The sequence below is a fragment of the Pundamilia nyererei genome, unplaced genomic scaffold (genome assembly GCF_000239375.1).
Source record: "Pundamilia nyererei isolate P.nyererei 1_Seehausen unplaced genomic scaffold, PunNye1.0 scaffold00116, whole genome shotgun sequence".
Classification (NCBI taxonomy): domain Eukaryota; kingdom Metazoa; phylum Chordata; class Actinopteri; order Cichliformes; family Cichlidae; genus Pundamilia; species Pundamilia nyererei.
The window spans coordinates 1,400,939-1,418,991 of record NW_005187517.1 but is presented as its reverse complement, the minus strand read 5'-3'; the positions used below and the strand labels follow the sequence as shown (position 1 = coordinate 1,418,991).

Sequence of the window (18,053 nt, the reverse complement as noted above, 5' to 3'; positions counted from 1 at the left end):
ATATCTGTGATCCTCAAGACTTACACACCTTTTACTGACAACTATTACTACTTATAATAACAGCAATTATTATTAGTTAGGCTCCAGGCCTTAAGAGGGTCATATGATGGGCTTTTTCTCTGTATGTATCATTGTAGTTTCTACCTTAGAATATAAAGCGCCTTGAGGCGACAGTTGTTGTGATTTGGTGCTGTATAAATAAAATTTAATTCAAATGAATTGACTTGATGGACTCTTCTGACAACTAATTGAGGGATTTGTTAAATTTCGACAGAAGTAGAGATATTTTCTACTAATACTACTACGAATTACAATAAACAGTCGAGGCTTTTATTTTGTAGGCTAGACTATCATCCGGTGTCGGGGTACAGACTCGGAGAATGACGCTCACTCAGCCTCACGCAAAGCTGTTGAACCCGCTCAGCTGAGTAGAGGTCCCCGTCCTGCGGCCAAACAACAGACCGCTCCTGGTTCTGAGGGGAACACCCACCCACACCCACAAAACCCACCGGACAGGACTGGGACTTTCTTTCTACGTTCAGTTGTTTTTTTTCTAAACTGCGCTGAGAAATCCTTTCTTTCTCTTTTTTCCTCCCCGTCTGAATCGCGAAGTAGAGGTTAACCCCATCAGATACTTTCTGCTTGTTAGCGTGGATGTGAGTCTCCGTTTCACTGCAGTCAGCACTATGGACGGCTGATTCACCAGCTTTACACCTAACAGGTAAGTTCAAGGCCGTCCTTGATTAAAATTGATTAAAAAAACAACAACAAAAAACAAGCAGGAGTTGTGGCAAAAGAACCTCTTGTAAAATTAAGAATAATAGCCTGTTATTCTCATTCAGTTTTTCTTTGTTAAAGACAGAAACCTGCTTGGTGGCATAATGCGCGTTGGAACATTTACAAGTATTATCATAAGTTTAATTCATATTAGATACTTCTTTGACATGGAAGGTGGGCCTGCTTTGTAATTTTGCAATATTGTGCTCACAGTTTGTTTGGATATAACAGAATTTGTCAGCGTCACGCTCCGTGCCAGCTTACCCAGCACACTCAGACCAGACTGCTTTACAATGGACATAGAGCGGGGCCACCGTGCGCACTCTCTTTGTCAGCTGATGTAGGAATGTCCATGAGCTGTGCGAGCCCGTGTCAAATGCCTTGCTCACCTGCTAACATTCTCCTGGACACACGCGGCTGCCTCTTTACTGCCTCGTTTAGAAAACAGAAATCATGCACTTTGTGTTCACTGAACTTGGACGGAGTTCACTGGCGTTTAGAGGCGTGAACATGGGCTCGCTCTCACTGTTGGGTAATGATTGTGGATGTTGTTTATGTCGCGTGTGGTGACGAGAAACATCTCATCAGCCTTTAGACAATGAGGAAGCTCACCCTAAGACAAAGACGTTTCTCTCATAGATTGAGTGCGGGGTGAATGCATGGTTTGGTTGAAATGGCTAAAAAAAGGGAAGCTTGACTTTAGCTCAACAGCTGGTTCTCCTGTTTTAAAACAGCTGTCAGATTTAATCCAGCAACATGAGAAACAGCTTAGAGATTGATTAAATCAAATCAGAGCCTCCAGAAAAACTCTCCTCTAAGTATCGTGAGAGGTCAGTGATGGAAAGCAGGTTTTCTTCCCATTTTTTTAAAGGGGTCAAATGTTTTGATAGGACAATTCATATGCATTTTTAATGGCTGCATAGCCCGGTCTTGAACCTTGCTTATGTAGGTCCTGTCATCCAGACACTTTTGGAATAGCTGGCCATCTGTTTGCTGATGGTCTGTTCCAAAGCACGATATCGCATTACCCACGATGGACTGTGGGGGATGAAAGAAAGTGCTTTTTATTGCTTTATCGCTTTGTAGAAAAGTTACACTGTTCATAGATTTAAAGCCAGTTTGTCAGTTGTGCGATGTAAGCTGACTGTGGAGATGCTTGAATGAAAAGTTTGTAAAAGGGAATATAAAACTTTGTTTCTTTGAGGGTTTTTATCTTACAATATAAAGTGCCTTGATGTGATTACTGTTGTGAATTGGGACCATATAAATAGAATAAAACAAATGTAAATGTTCTTTGAAGAAATATACCAATATAGCTTATGGTTGCCAGTATTTGTTGGTATCAACATTTTTGCGTGATATCAGACACACTGATTGGATTGCCTATTGGCAAACAATATATCACCAATTATGGTGGCTAAGGTTTTTGTCACAGTGTCACAAAATAAGGTGTTGAAGACCTGAAAGATTGTAAATCTGTTTCTTTTTGTAATGAATATTAGAGCCAAACTGCTATAGACATTTGAGGACAATATCGATATTTGGACACTTATCAATATATCAACCGATAGTTTATTTTTAAGCTAATTTCCTTAGCATTTTGTTTTAAAATCTAAAATGTGTTATTTATTCACTTGTTTATGCATGTGTGGCATTCCAACTAACTGTTATCCTTATTAGGGAGTTGCAGAGTAACTTCTGGTGGACAAACTATGCAGCATCAATACTCATATCATGGCTGAATGATGATTTTCCCTGTCTCTTCTTTGCTTTTAAAATCTTTATTTATTGGCTATTAAAAATGATGATATTGGTGAATCATCATATACCTAATATCACCTGATAACATTAGTCTGTAAGTAAATTGGTAGAGTTTTAATGAATCATTTTGGTTTGGAACCAGTCTCCTGGAGAGGGGCTGGACTCTGTCTCAGTCTGGAGTTGCCCCTGGTGAGAGGCGGCGGGCTGGGGTGGGTATTTTAATATCCCCTCGGCTTGCTGCCGGTATGTTGGGGTTTTTCCCGGTGGATAACAAGGTTTGTTCCCTGCGCCTTAGGGTCGGGGAACGGGTCCTGACTGTCATCTGTGCTTATGCGCCGATTGGCAGTTCAGAGTACCCAGCCTTCTTAGAGTGACACTGACATCCCACTGACATGTCTTCCGAGGAGGAAGCAGAGGCTGGGGATGAGGGGAATGACCCACCAATTTCCGGGGGCGAGGTCACTGAGGCAGTTAAACAACTCCTTGGTGGCAGAGCCCCTGGTGTTGATGAGGTCCGCCCCGAGTTCCTGAAAGCTCTGGATGTTGTAGGGCTGTCCTGGTTGACACGCCTCTACAATGTTGCGTGGAGATCAGGGGCAGTACCCCTGGACTGGCAGACCGGGGTGGTGGTCCCCATCTTTAAGAAGGGAGACCGGAGGGTGTGTTCCAACTACAGGGGGATCACACTCCTCAGCCTCCCTGGGAAAGTCTATGCCAGGGTGCTGGAAAGGAGAGTTCGTCCGCTAGTCGAACCTCGGATACAGGAGGAACAATGTGGTTTTCGTCCTGGTCGCAGCCAAGTGGCGGAGGGCTTTCGCTTTGGTGGCCTCAGAATCTCATCTCTGCTTTTTGCGGATGATGTGGTTCTGTTGGCTTCATCGGGTGAAGGCCTCCAGCTCGCACTAGAACGGTTCGCAGCCGAGTGTGAAGCAGCGGGAATGAGAATCAGCACCTCCAAATTTGAGGCCATGGTTCTCAGCCGGAAAAGGGTGGAGTGCCCACTCTGGGTCGGGGATGAGTTCCTGCTCCAAGTGGAGGAGTTCAACTATCTCGGGGTCTTGTTCCCGAGTGATGGGAGAAGGGAGCCAGAGATTGACAGACGGATTTGGGCTGCGGCTGCAGTGATGCGGACGCTGCACCGGTCCGTCGTGGTGAAGAGGGAGCTGAGTGTAAAAGCGAAGCTCTCAATTTACCGGTCGATCTACGTCCCTACCCTCACCTATGGCCACGAGCTGTGGGTAGTGACCGAAAGAATGAGATCGCGGATACAAGCGGCAGAAATGAGCTTCCTCCGAAGGGTGGCTGGCCTCTCCCTTAGAGATAGGGTGGGTTAGAGTAGAGCCGCTGCTGCTCCACATGGAAAGGAGCCAGCTGAGGTGGTTCGGGCATCTGACAAGGATGCCTCCTGGGCGCCTCCTGGGTGAGGTGTTCCGGGCATGTCCCACTGGGAGGAGGCCCCGGGGCAGACCCAGGACACACTGGAGAGATTATATCTCTCGGCTGGCCTGGGAATGCCTTGGTGTTCCCCCGGATAAGCTGGAGGAGGTGGCTGGGGAGAGGGAGGTCTGGGCTTCTCTGCTTAGGCTGCTGCCCCCGCGACCCGGCCTTGGATAAAGCGGATGAAGATGGATGGATGGATGGATTTTGGTTTTACCTAACACTAAAAGTGGAATAAAAACAACCAAAAGAAAATGGCGTTGTCGTTCATAGGTTTTTCTAAATACTGGTAGCCAAACTTTAACAGTCAGTGCATCCATGATCCGTATACTGCTGTACTGCTTTGAGCTGTAGCTAGTATAACCTAGCAAATATTTTAGCTTGAATTAGCTAATGAGAACTTGCATATATTCATATATTGTCTTCATTTTTAGCGACATCTTTCTTGTCTTTATCAAGGTCCACAGTAATAATAAGTTGTGTATTCAGTCTGTTTAATGTATTGTAATTTTCTGAACTAACTTAAAAGTTGGAATCGACATTAGCTCGTGTTTTTTGTTAGCTTTAAATATTAGTCAATTTTACTTTACTGTTTCAAGTGTTTCTGATGTATGACTGACAATAGATTGTGAATCTATCTGGAAGGCTGAATCTATAGATAGTGAATCTATTGTCTATCTATTACACACACAGAGAGATCCAAAAGTTAAAAAAAAATACATACAGTGGACATTCAAAAATATAGGAGTTTAAAAATTATAGTAAAAAGTGAATGATAATAGAAAGCCAGAATGATTAAAATAACATGTAAGGTTTTATATGCTTTCAACTAACACACATTAATTTAGTTCTGTTTTTCACTTACAACCTTTTGTTAAATTTTGTTAGTCTTCAGACTCCATACAGCAAGAAATCTTCTGGGTCACACCCAAAACAGTATCGCAGGGCGGCTGCCATTTCTACATGGAGAGCTTTTGAAATTAAACTGTGGCTCATTATGCTCATTATATGTGGCATACAGCTAGCATTTAGGTTTCTTCCGGAGCCCAAACCTCTCAGACACACGGAGAGGAATGGGTCGAAGGCCACTTCAGCTGCAGCTGGTCATTGAAAAAGTGATGCTGCTCAAACCACCGCTTTCTAGCCCTTTCTGTGAGTCACAGAAGCAGGACTGCTCAGCACGCATGCAGCAAGGACAGGGCTTTTTGATTTATAGGTATCAAGTGTTGACTGCACTGTAGGTTAAGTAGTTTGCCTTTAAACAGTGAGAAAAGTGGAAATGAGTGGGAACAGTAAACGGAGTGCTTTTTCCTTTTGAAATCAGAAGCCTCCCCAGCAGGCCGTCTCATCCATAACCTTCTCGGGTGTCACATACCGTAGTAGGATGTGAGATATATTTTTAGCAGCATTTTTAGTAACACAGGCATCGGTTGCTAATCATAAAAACAGGAAAGGATGTGATCCCTTGCTGAGTTTTGATGAGCGCTTGTTAATGAGTAACTGTGTTGTTAAGTTGTTAGGTGATTTCAAGGCACTTGTTTGCTTAATCATAATCAGAAACATGAACTGGCATGGAAAGAAATGAGAGGGCAAACAGCCTATCCAAGTAGGTGCATCAGTGTTTGAGAGGGGGACAATGTGCACACCAGATTCTGATGATAGAAGTATTAGGGCGTTCCCCATATCGGTCACTGCAACAGCTGGTGGTCCCTTATGGTACATTCTTCTGAGTGTGTGTGTGTTTGTGGTAGTAGGGTGTGGGAGTGGAGAATCTGCAGAGAACACTTGCTGGGGCACCACTGTGGCCACAGGCATCCCTAGGAAGATAAAGGAAACTAAAAGGCATTGTTCAAGCTCTCGGCCTGTATTTTCTTCTCTTCTCTAACTCCAAGCTGCTTCTTTTATCGGTTTTCCAAGCTTAGTTAAGACAACTCACATTTGGTTGACCCTGCTTCAGATACGCTTGCTATCTCCTGGCTAGATTGGATCTTAGGCCTCAGTAAGCCCTCGCGGGAGTTGGCTGACAGTCAGATTGGCAGCCTAATAAATACTCCTTTTCATTAGGAGCAAGCTTTCATTCACTGTACTTAAATGGAAACCCCCTTTCAATTCCCTCATCCTATTGACCATACAGGATTTACAATAGAGGCGCAGGGCGTTTGTCAAGAAAAGCGCGCGAACACACACACACACACACACACACACACACACACACACGTGTCACATACTGAATCTTGATTCATATCTTTGGTTCCGCTGGAAGGGTGCAATATAATTCAGCCTGAACTCTTCTTGGTAGAATCAGTTAACTAAGCAGATGGATGGGGGTGCCCAGATAACCACCAATCCACAGATAAGGTTTCTTTTCTTGGCGGTGTTAGGAAGTGGAAAGCTGGTTACTCATTGTGGTTAGTCTGTCTCACTTCTTTTGTCTACAACACCTTATCTAACAATTTATCTCCTATGATTTAGAACATGCCCCTTGGAAATTGTAGGAAAGATTTATTTTTTTTAAGTGGGAAATCTGACAGGTTTGTAGAAATTTGAATTAGATTGACTCAAAAAGTACAATGAAATTGTACTTTTGTTCTGAGGAACTCCACAAAGAAAAGTAGTAATATTCTAGAATAATTTAGAGAAATTTCAAAGGCAGACTTGGTGTTTTGGAGTGCTTGACTGACAGTGTCCTAAAAATGTTTCTGCAGTGTGGTGTACAATACCTGGTATTTCATTTGAGTTTAGAAGAAAGCATAATGCGTCCTATGTGGTTGCCCCTTAATTTGATTGAAGATGTGTTACTGCCCAGGTGTTAATAATATTTACTACACTTACCTTTTTGTTCATGGACAGGAAACGGCATTTTTTATACAAATAAAATAATCTCACAATGAGTGTAGATGTGACAGTAACTTCTATTACTAATAATGTTTATTTTACAAAACTTTCCATTGAGCAAGCTACTTACCTCATCGCAGAATAATGCTGGCGGATAAAGGAGTGCCTCTTGTTCTCTTTGTTGTGTTAGCAGCTCTTTCCTAGCTGATATTTTATGAACACATTAGTAGTTTTTATCTTGCTGTCCGCCCTTTTTTTCTTCTTTCTTATCAACTTTTAATTGGGTTTTTTATTTTCCATAACTAAATTATTCATCTTCTCCCTTTGTTCTTTGGATTGCTTATCACACTTGCACATGAAGCTGGAAAGCTTGAATATTATACTGATGTTTTCTTGGGGGGGTTGATATTTCCGTAATTTTGGCCTGTAGGTGTTTGTGTACCGTGGCTGAATTGTAACTTTAATATTGCTATCCCTTTCTGCCGGGCAGCTTCGTCTGAGAAGACGATGTTCAGAATGAAGTATCAAAATTTGGATTAAAAAAAATTCAATATCCGGAATAGCATAGAATCCCTAGCTAATACAACAATAAGGTCAACATTAATCCTCATTCATGTAATCCTTTTTGAAAAGGTAATCTTCTTACAATAGGTCCGAAGAAGGCATGCCTTATTAAACCCAGAGGGTGTGGCTTTTATTGTTCTGAAGCAGCCCTCAGCCGTAGGACAGTTGTGCATGTGCCACTATCCACCAGTGCCCTGCCTCAGCCACATCCCTGGTCCCTTTACCAAGCTCCCTGGAGAGCCTCAGCTCTGGCTGCAGCTCATGCTCTAGACAAAACCCTAAACCCCCAGCTGCCCCATTCTGTATTACTGCTTTAGGCCCCTAACTCTCCCTCTTCACTACAGAGTTACAATACATATAAGGCACTCTTGCTGAATTGGGTTAATTCATTACAACAGCTAAAAGGAAATGACATCTTGATCTTGTTCATGTCAAAACCCAGAAGCCTTCAGAAGAAATGTCACTAATAAGCATAATTTATATTCTGCGTTGAAGGTTGAAATGACTCTGCTGTAAGAACTCGATCTGCATCACCCTCAAATGCCATTTTAGGGACTGTTCAAACAGCATCTCTTTGCTGTACATAATGCAACCATTTTTATTGGATTTCAGATTTGACTTTCCGCTCTTTTCCAGTTCTTTGTACAGGCTTGTGTCTGAGACATCACTGATGACGTTGGATCTGCTGATGGTAATCAGGGGTCTGACTGATTGCTGAGCCTAGTCCTTGGTGGCACTAAAGAGAGTTGTGTACATATTTGAGTCCATGCTGCCTAAACTTTTAGACAGTTACATGTATGTCCAGTTGCTGCAAAGCTGGAAACATAAACCCTCTTCCCACTAAACTGTTGTCCCTGAAATCCAGCCCTAGGCATCTGGGCAGTTGCCTTTGGACCCAGTAGAGTTATGCTAGTGATGTGGCTGACTCACAGGTGGAGCATTCCTTTTTTATAAGACATGCCTAAGCTGCTTGAGCTCTTTGGTATACTGGCAACTGCCATTTAATGCCATGGGTGTTATCAGTGTTTCACAGTTAGTTTTCAAGATCAGGCTTGAATTAATGACTGCTAGTAACAATTGAAAATCACCAGTGGTCAATGAATGATCAATATAATTTGGACAAATGTCAAGATAACATTGTGAGAATTGGCTGATCAAACACACCCAACTCAGCTGCTTCACTCTGCTGTCAGTTGAGCTAATGGATTACTTGTTTGTATATTTGAAAAGTAAGTCCAGAGGCTTAGTCAGCTTTGCTTTCTTCATTGTCTGCAGGGGTCCGCTGTTACTCGGCTGTTTGTCTAATCCTCAGGTTTATCAGCAGTGAAAGGGATTTTTAGAGTGTCAGTCTAGATGTCAACAGATAGTAGATGGATTCAATCCCCTTAGGCTACTCAAGAGAGGGGATGAGGGCAGAGCTGTAACTGTCCAAGGCTATTGACCATCAGTAAACCATACTGCTGCCATTTACTTTGTCCATGTTAAACAGTCACTGGTATTAATGAGGTTATTTGAGCAATAGCTCTTTGGATTTGAAAAAGTTGAATTTAGTTTAGACCCTACTGAAAATGCAACTCGCTACTTAACTGCTTCCTTAATTGGATAATATTTACATTTGCTGCTCTCGATTATTCTTTCACTTTCAAATCAGCTCACTTGGCACTTTTCATGGTGGATAAAACTAAAATCCTCTTATGCTTCCTCCTGATTAATGAGAAACTGGGGGAAAGTTATAAAAAGTTGAAGAGTAAACCATAAAACCTCAAGGAACGATCAGTATGAAGTCCACTTCAAACGGAGCGTAGGGAAGATAAAGCTGGCCTTTGCTAATTTAAAAACAAATCACAAACCACATGAAAGTTTTGATTGATGTTTGGACAGTCGCATGTGACAATGAGCCTTCCAGATTACATGTATGCTAACCAGGATGTCAGAAAAGTCAAGGATATGGAAGGGCTGCGGTCTGTGGTCTGAAATAACTTAAAACTTGCAATAACGTTCCTGCAAACATTAGGTTAGCAACCATAGCTAGTTGTCTTGGTATTATCGTGTTGATGTACCTCACAGTCCCATCCTTCATAAACCAAACAATGCAGGACTTGAACCCTGTTGAATATATTGTTTTCCAAGTTATATTTTTTTCTCAATAGTCTGTTGGAAGTAATTGGCTTCACTTCTGCTTTTCTAATGAACGCAAACACCTGGGTAGCCTACTTCTGTGATTGCCATTGCTTTTTTGTACAGAAGTTACTTGATTTCCTGTGCAGCACGGATTCAACAGTTACATGCACAACTGACCTGACAGCTAATCTGCAAATTCTGGATAGAATTTTTTAATCTGTCTGACGAGTAAATTCAGAAAGCTATGTTCTACAATCAATTAACTTAGTTTCTTTGCGTTGGTTGTATGTTTTATTTAGTTGTGCAATAAATGCTGGCCTTCCAATTATGCTTAAACAGTAACTCAGCAGGAAATGCTGATCTCATTCTATGTGAGATTTCTCTGGAAGGCTGGTATTGAACCTGAAAAGTGGCTTTAAATTACCCTGTTCTCTAGCTCATGGGAACTGACAGATAGATGCTTTTCTGCCAGACTGTTCCGAGCGTTTGAGTGGCTGCTCACTCAATGTTATATTAGATGAGGAGACGAGCAGAATGGTATAATTTAGTAAAGGATCTTGGCCTTGTGGGCGGAGTGTAGCAGAGAAAAACTGGGATTTGGTGTGTGCTTACTCCAAATGCAGCAGCTGCAGCAGAAAGAGGAGGAAATCATTTAGATGGTTTGTTTGACCGGTTCGACCGTGGCAGTCCACTAGTCTGCCGCATTTCTATGATCCAGTTGGCAGTCAGCCATAATCAAAACATGCCTGCTTATTAACATAAAGCCAAGGCTGTTGATATAAGGAAGCTAGAACCCTAGTGGAAATTGTATTTTTTCCTTGATTTGTGTATGTTCATGTCTAGGTCAGTGCTGAAGTTATGCACTGTAATAATCCTATAGTCAAATCCATTTTGAATTGGCTGAGATTTTTGTCTCCTTTCCCCCCTGCTATGGTAGATGCTACGTTTCACTTTAAAAACGCAGCTGGTTTTTAGAATCACTGAATTAAAAAAGGCATAATACATTTTTTTTTTACCAATTTTATTTTATGTTTGAAAAAGAACTAAAGAAACTAAACTCCTGAACCCCTTTGTACAGGTTTTAGAAAATATAGGCCCTAAAAGGAAGGGCCCATATGTCACGCAAGGAGTATAAAGTAAAGTGAGAAATGGTCTGCTTAGGGAGTAAAGCTCCTACTGCTATACTACTTCACTTAGTTAACATTTGTCCCTCTCCTCACCCCCAACCGGCCGCAGCAGATGGCTGCCCCTCGCTGTGCCTGTTTCTGCCCGAGGTTTCTTCCTGTTAAAAGGGAGTTCTTCCTTTCCACTGTCTGAGAAAACCCTAATAATCAGATGTCCTCCTATAAGCAAGGATTCAAAGGGGGTCAGCTGATTGTAGGGTCTTTACTATATAAATCGCATATAGGTTATTTAGCACTATATAAATAAAACTGAATTAAATTTGACATGTGGCTGCTGTTATACATTTCTGGTTAACAGTGGCTGCAAGGTATAGTGGTTTACACATTCACCTAAAAAGTAAAAGAACCCTGGTTTGATATCAGAAGGAAACAGATCTCTTTGGGGTTGTGTCAGGAAGGGCATCTGGCATTAAAAACCGCCAAATCAAATACATGGAGCTACCTGCTGTGGCAAGCACTTGTGATTAAGCTTTAGTTGAGTCATAATTTGCTCCACGACACGTCACAGCATAGTGAATAATGCCTGCCAAAGCAAACTTTATAATTTGCTTCGTTTACGTGATCAAAAGCCCCAAACTTTCCAACTTGCATTGGCTGATTTTGCATGATTATTATTTTTTTTGTCTTGTGATAGTAAACCCTTTGAGGTCTAAGCCAACTCTAACCGTAACCATGGCCTAGCCGCAGACTTTGTTTGGGAAGTTTGTGAATTGTTTTGATGTTTGTCAGAATTATGTTTTCTTTTCTTCTTGCACAGAAGAAAAGAGGATGATAAGTGCATTAATCATATAGCAGTCATACACAATTTAAGTACCAAAAAATAAATTATTTGTAGCAGGATAAAACAGTATCAGCGTTATTTTCCTATCAGTCACTTCTGCACGGTTAAGATCTCAGTGGGTTCTTGAGTCATGGTTCATTAATAGATGGTGATCAACAATAACTCTTGTATGTATAATGGATAAAATATACATTGGGTTATTTATTTATTTATTGGCATGGAGTGTGGAAGTGTAATTTCCTGTTGCAGGAAACAAGTATATGGATGCTCTCGGCTATGTTTACTTAATATGTATGTAACAGAACAAGTGATGTGGCAGTGGGGAGGCTAACCAAAGTGAGCACAGTGTGTCTGGGTGTAGTCGGGGAGTATAGATTTTCATAGTGGTTACAGCATAGTCGACCACACAGTAAGTGAACAGGAGGAAATGATCCAAACACAGTAACTGGATCTTTATAGACACCTGAATGTTTGACAGCTTGATGTGCACCTCTGTAGTTCTGTCACACTCCGGGCTCACCTGCTCTGTTGGTCACAGCAAACTAGGTATTTGGAAAATAGCACAGTGTAAGAAAATGACTTATTTTCCTAACATGAACGAGTAAATCTGTTTTGTTGCACGATTCACAGGCTGTTGGTGCGAAGGAAGTGAAACTGATATAAAGATTTTTGCACAGCAATTCAACCGAAAGCAAGTGTCTCTATTGTGGGACTGTTTTCACTTCAGAAAAATGAATTTCATGTTCAGCAGCAGATTGAAGTAGTGACGCATTTTTATATAAAGATTCTTACCACACCGGAAAATATAGAATGAGAATAGGTAATAGTTTAAGAAGACTTCTTTTTATATAAAAATAGTCAATTAATTTAACAATTAATAGGTGTGTTTGTGATATCTGAGGATTCACATAACTTAGTAACTCTAAACAAGGGAGTCACTAAAGCAAAAAGTTATTATTTGAAACATAAGAGGATAGGCTAACCTTAGAGATTTTTTTTTTTTTAAAAGAGCTTCACCTGCACATAGTGGGTTTTTTTCTTTTCTTTTTCTTGGCCAAGTTATTTAACGTGAATGAATTTGCAACTTAAATGTTGCCTGCTAACCAAGGTCGCTAGCATTACCTGATAACTCCAGCCTCTTTCCCAAATATAGTAACTTGTAGTTCCAAAAAACTAACATGGTGGTAAAACATTAATGTTGAGGGTTCAGAATACACAGAATACCAGCAGGTGACTGTGTCCATCGTGTACAGTATGAGTCTTGGAAAAAGGAAGCTGCTTTTGAATCTCATGTCTGTGTGTTGGAGGTTTAAGTACACAGCAACACAACAATGTACCAAAGTATTGACACAAAACAATTTGAATTTATTACAGGCAGAAACATAACATAACAAATACAACATAACAGACATAATATAATACATAAAAGAAAATACTGCAGCAAAGTTACATGTCGGTGTAACAGTAGATGTACATGCTGGAGTTGACAGAAACATACCAGCACCCTTATTTTTGCACCTCACCTACCTTTGCACCTTCCCTTTGGATGACATCAGGCTAGCTGTTTTTCCCAAGTTCATTGACACAGCGATATTTAATATATGGAGCTTGACTACATGGTTGTAGACAAAAGGTAGCTGCTACACGGCATCTATCTCCAGGTGGGGTCCTTGCCCCCTTTTATTGTTCTTAGTTTACACCAATGATACCTCCCAACAGGCTCAGCCCACAAGCTATGCAACCTGCTTATTATTCTAAGAGCAAGCTTTCACATAAAAGAGGGTGCTGGCATTATGAGAAACGGCCCACAAGTTGTTGTTATTGAGCCTGTGTGTGTATGTGGTCTCCATTAGTTGAACAGTAGTCAGACCAAGTCTGTTTGTCCAGCTGCTGAAGGTCCCCCCCACCCCACCAGACTCTAACTCATACACTCACACATCCACATCCACACACACACACACGCACACACTTGCACACGTTTGCACTGGCTACAGTCATTCCCAATCCTAAACTAACTTTAACCCTTGACTAACCAAAGCTGATTTTTTTTTAACATTTAGTATGCATTTATAAAAATCTTTTTGCCTTGAATATTGAACTGCTTTTTACAGACCAGATTATCCTTATCCCATCAGCATCACGACCACACACACACACACACACACACACACACACACACACACACACACGCATACACACACACACACACGCATACACGCATACACACCTTGGCCTTCTGGCTTTGTGTTCCATTTAAATGGATCTTCCTCTACCCCCTCTTCTTACAGAGCCATATCTATACAGGCCATGTCTGCCTGCCTCTCTCTCCTCCCTCTGTCCCTCCCTTCTGTCATTCTTTGAATCTTTTCTTATCCTGGGGGTCCACAGTTTGACCCCAGTTGCCCTTGACACATGCACTTCTAAAGCTTCAGCCAATCAATAGAGACTCCAGTGTCCCGGTGTCAGATGTTGGCTCCGCTAATTGAAACCAACAACAACCCGTAGTGAGCACGAATGAGCATTTTTGCCTGTGTGATGAGATGATGAATGAGGAGGATGGAGGAGCTGCCACATTCACATGGTGATCACCCAGTCATCAGCTATTGTCAGGACCTTCATTTTTGCAAGATTAGTGAGAAAAATTGTACCCCAGTCATGTCAGCTGTATGACAGCCAGACAAATGTGGCTCGAGAATTGTGGTTTTAAGGTAGCAGCAGCACTCTCACTTGCAGGCTGAGGCTGGCACTATTCTGTATTCTTCTTGTTTTCAAAAATACCTTAAAAACGCCACTGCTTTACACCTCTGTATAACAGCTGGGCACAAAATGAAAAGCTTAAAGAGAAAGTGGAGGAATTGTTGATGCCAACTTGGAGCTGTGCTTTGATACACACTGCTTATAGTGTAGAATGCCATGAAAGTGATTTTGGTATTGATAATTTTAAATAATCAGCTGTGTTATTGTTTGCCATCATGAACAGTGCATTTTTAGTTGTTTTTACTAATTTTACTAGTTTTTCAGCAAACAGTGGAACTTTTTGGCGCGACACGACAGACGTGCATCACGCTTATTGGTAGTTTTTGATTTTTCTTGGAATGTAATGACATTCAATTGTACACAGTGTAAAAGCGAAGCTATCAATTTACCAGTATTATACTTCCCTATCACCTATGGTCACAAGATCTGGGTAGTGACCCAAAGAATGAGGTCACCGATACAAGCGTCAGAAATGAGTTTCCTTTGAAGGCTGGCTGGGTTCTCCCTTAGAGGTAGGGTGAGGAGCTTGGTCATTTGAGAGGGACTCAGAGTAGAGCCGGTTGAGGTGGTTCGACCGTCTTACTAGGATGGCTGCTGAAACACCTCCTAGTCGAGGTGTTTTGGGGCCCGGGGCAGGCTTTATATTTCTTGGCCGGCTTGGGAAAATCTCAGCGTTCCCCCGGATGAGCTGCAAGAGGTGGACGGGAATAGGGAAGTTTGCTTGTCTGTTTAGATATATTACGACCTGAACCTGGATAACTGGTAGAAAATGGATTGATGGATGAGAATTGCTTTGGCTCAAACAAGGAATTTTACCTTCCTTCCCTCTCCCTTTAAACTAGGCTTCTTCTGATTGACTGCTGCTCTCAACCGAAAGATTTGACCAGCAGGTAGGTGGTGCCTTTGTGCTCACACCAACAGCTGCGGGCTCGAGATAACAATGTTAATATCTGCTCTCTGTGAGATCACACAGAGCTAAGAGTAAAAAAGAAAAAGGCGTTTTATTTGATTACTATAAATGATTATAAAGTGTGACAGCTGCAATTACCTTTAGTTATAAACTTATATATATTATTTTATTTTAGTTATATAAGTATAGTCCTATTTTTGTGTTGTTGTTTCTTTTTCTTTTCCTTTTTTTTGTTGTTGTTATTTTCATTTCAGAGGGAGAAATAATCTGGACATAGGGAGCCAAATAAAAGTGCAGGATATAAAGGTAGTGATCTAACCTACCTCAAATAACTGTAAAAATTCCAAAGAGGAACTTGGACTGATATGAGAATGATTTATTGCCTCATGTCGTTCATTTGGAGCATTTATTGCCTTAAATGAAATGATTCATAAAGCACTTATAAAAGCAAAGTCTCACTAAAAGAGCTTAAACACATGTTGGCTGTGCTATTGTGATGTCTCACCCAGCTGCATTATCAGGGAGCCTATTAACAGAAGAGGTTACAAGTGGTCTAAAGGGAAAAGGCTCTCAGCTTTTTAGCTCTTGACCATGTGACCAAGCAGGTGACAAAAACGCAGCCAGTGCAACTGTTGCTCTGCAAAGTGTAGAAAAATACGAGGCGTATGGCATGCTTTAGAGTGTGGAGTGTAAATTATCTAACCACACGGTAATGTTTTCACTATCAAGACTCTTGTAAACCACTTGCACTGTTTAATTTTCATCTTGAATGAAAAGACAAAAAATATTGCTGGGTTCATTGTTCTGACAAAAAAAGGGAAGGGGGGGGGGGGGGGGTTCCTTCCATAGCTACTGTAATTAATCCCAAGCATCAGTCAGACTATTCTCATTAATAATGCATTTCTTAGCAGCAGTGCTGACACAGGGAGTGGATTTGAGTCTTTATTCAGACATTCAGCAACAATGCCAGGCAACCCTCGGAGCCAATCTGCTTTACTCGAAAGCCAGCCGCCGAGAGAAGCAGGTTTCACTGCTCAGCCGTGCCCTACGTTTCCAAACAATGACGATTACAATACACGTGGAGCTCAACAACAACAGTCCCATAATCTGTCTTCTAAATAAAAACACACCACCCTTGTAGATTCAATGTATTAAAAAAAATGTGTGCACTTTTTTCTACTTCCCTTTTCTGTACTTAAACCACCTAATGTGTTAAAGGTTCAGTTTGCAGGACTTTATCCAATAATACATTCAGCCCCAGTTTTACTCTTAGTTTTGTGTAATCAGACCCAAATACTATATACATTTCACTGAACTCAAGAGTACAAGACTATCTGCATTTGGATTTTATTAGATATTTGAGTCACATGTCTAGTTTGAACATAGTACCAAGCAGAGCAGCCAAGTAGCCAATGTAAGCTGCTATGCAGGGGTCTTTAGCAGTGGTTTGAGGTACTCAAGATCCTTTAAACGGCTTCATCAAATAAAGCATATTTAAAAATGCTCCATCTACATGAAGGGGAGCCTTTGACTTGAGTACACATCACTGGATTCTTGATACTGATGCATCACTGTGCCAGCCAGTATATGTATATGTCAGTGAAAACTGGCATATACATATGCCGAAATAACAAATAAACACTAATGCTGACTACAAGTGTAGCATTGGTAGACATTTCCTTTGCTCTCCCAGCTTTGTAGTGGTCACAGTAAGCAAGTCTCCATTTCAACTGTGAAGAGAAGAGAAGTCTTCAAGCTGCAGGTTTGACAGGACGAGTTGCAGCAAGAAAGCCATCGCTAAGACATCAGAATAAGACAAAGAGGCTTGCCTGGGCCATGAAACACCATCACTGGACTACAGAAGACTGGAAGAAGGTTTTATGGATTGATGAATCAAAATTTGAAATCTTTGGTCCATCATATAGGATCTTTGTAGGTCGCTGAGTAGGCGAAAGGATGGTTCCACAGTGTGTGGCATCAACTGTCAAACGTGGAGGAGGAAGTGTGGGGCTGTTTTACTACATCCAGGGTCAGTGACTTGTACAGAGTGAGAGGCGCCCTGAACCAAAACTGCTACCACAGCATTCTGCAGAACTATGCAATACCCTCTGGTATGCGCGTAGTTGGTCAGGAGTTTATCCTACAGCAAGATAATGACCAAAAACACAAGTCCAAACTATGTCAGAACTACGTGAGGAAAAAAGAACAAGACTGTAAGCTTGAAAACATGGAGTGGCAGCACAGTCTCCAGACTTAAACCCCATCATGCTGGTTTGGGATGAACTGGACAGAAGAGTGAAAGCTAAGCAACCTACAATATCTGTTATATCTGTCAAAGTTGGCTGTATCAAAGGTTTTAGGATAAATTTTGATCTATAAATTGATTTGATGATTTCTTTTTAAACTCCAAATGCTACTATGCTTTCATTTCAGAGTGCAATGAGACATTAAACTGCATAATTGGCAATAAAAAATGGAAAAACTGGGGTGTTCTAAAACGTGTGACTGGTAGTGTTTATGTTGAACTAGTGCAAAAAAAATGTAAATACATTTTATATGTACTTTACATTCAAAATGTAAAATATTAGAAATAAATATCTAGTTTCACTCATTAAAAGCTAAGAAAGGTCAAATAATGTTACTTAATTTAGTTTTATTTTGAACAAATGTATTAATCAACTTGAAATATATAAAAACAATGCCAACTTTATTATAGAAAGAACCCTCTTGTTTTGGAGTTTTAGAGTAGTTGTTGGGAGTTGCTCATTACCCATAGACATCTGAACATGACAATGGGCACAAAGGAAAACCACTTTAGCCTTATTATAGCAGATTTTGCATGGTAGCCTTTGAAATCGAAACGTAGTACTCTATTTGTGTAAATGGACTTAACCTACTTTCTACCGCTGGGGCCTTTTTTAAAGCT

General features: G+C 41.1%; 1 protein-coding gene across 3 annotated transcripts in view; it reads left to right on the top strand.

Annotated features, from left to right (window-relative positions):
- Positions 1-396: 396 nt before the first annotated feature.
- Positions 397-18,053, top strand: part of plxnb1a (plexin b1a) — a 79,097-nt gene continuing 61,440 nt past the window's right edge. For all 3 annotated transcript variants that reach the window (XM_013913136.1, XM_005742043.2, XM_013913135.1), the window contains exon 1: positions 397-721. The gene's annotated coding sequence lies outside the window, so the exon portion shown is untranslated. The remainder of the gene's footprint in view (positions 722-18,053) is intronic.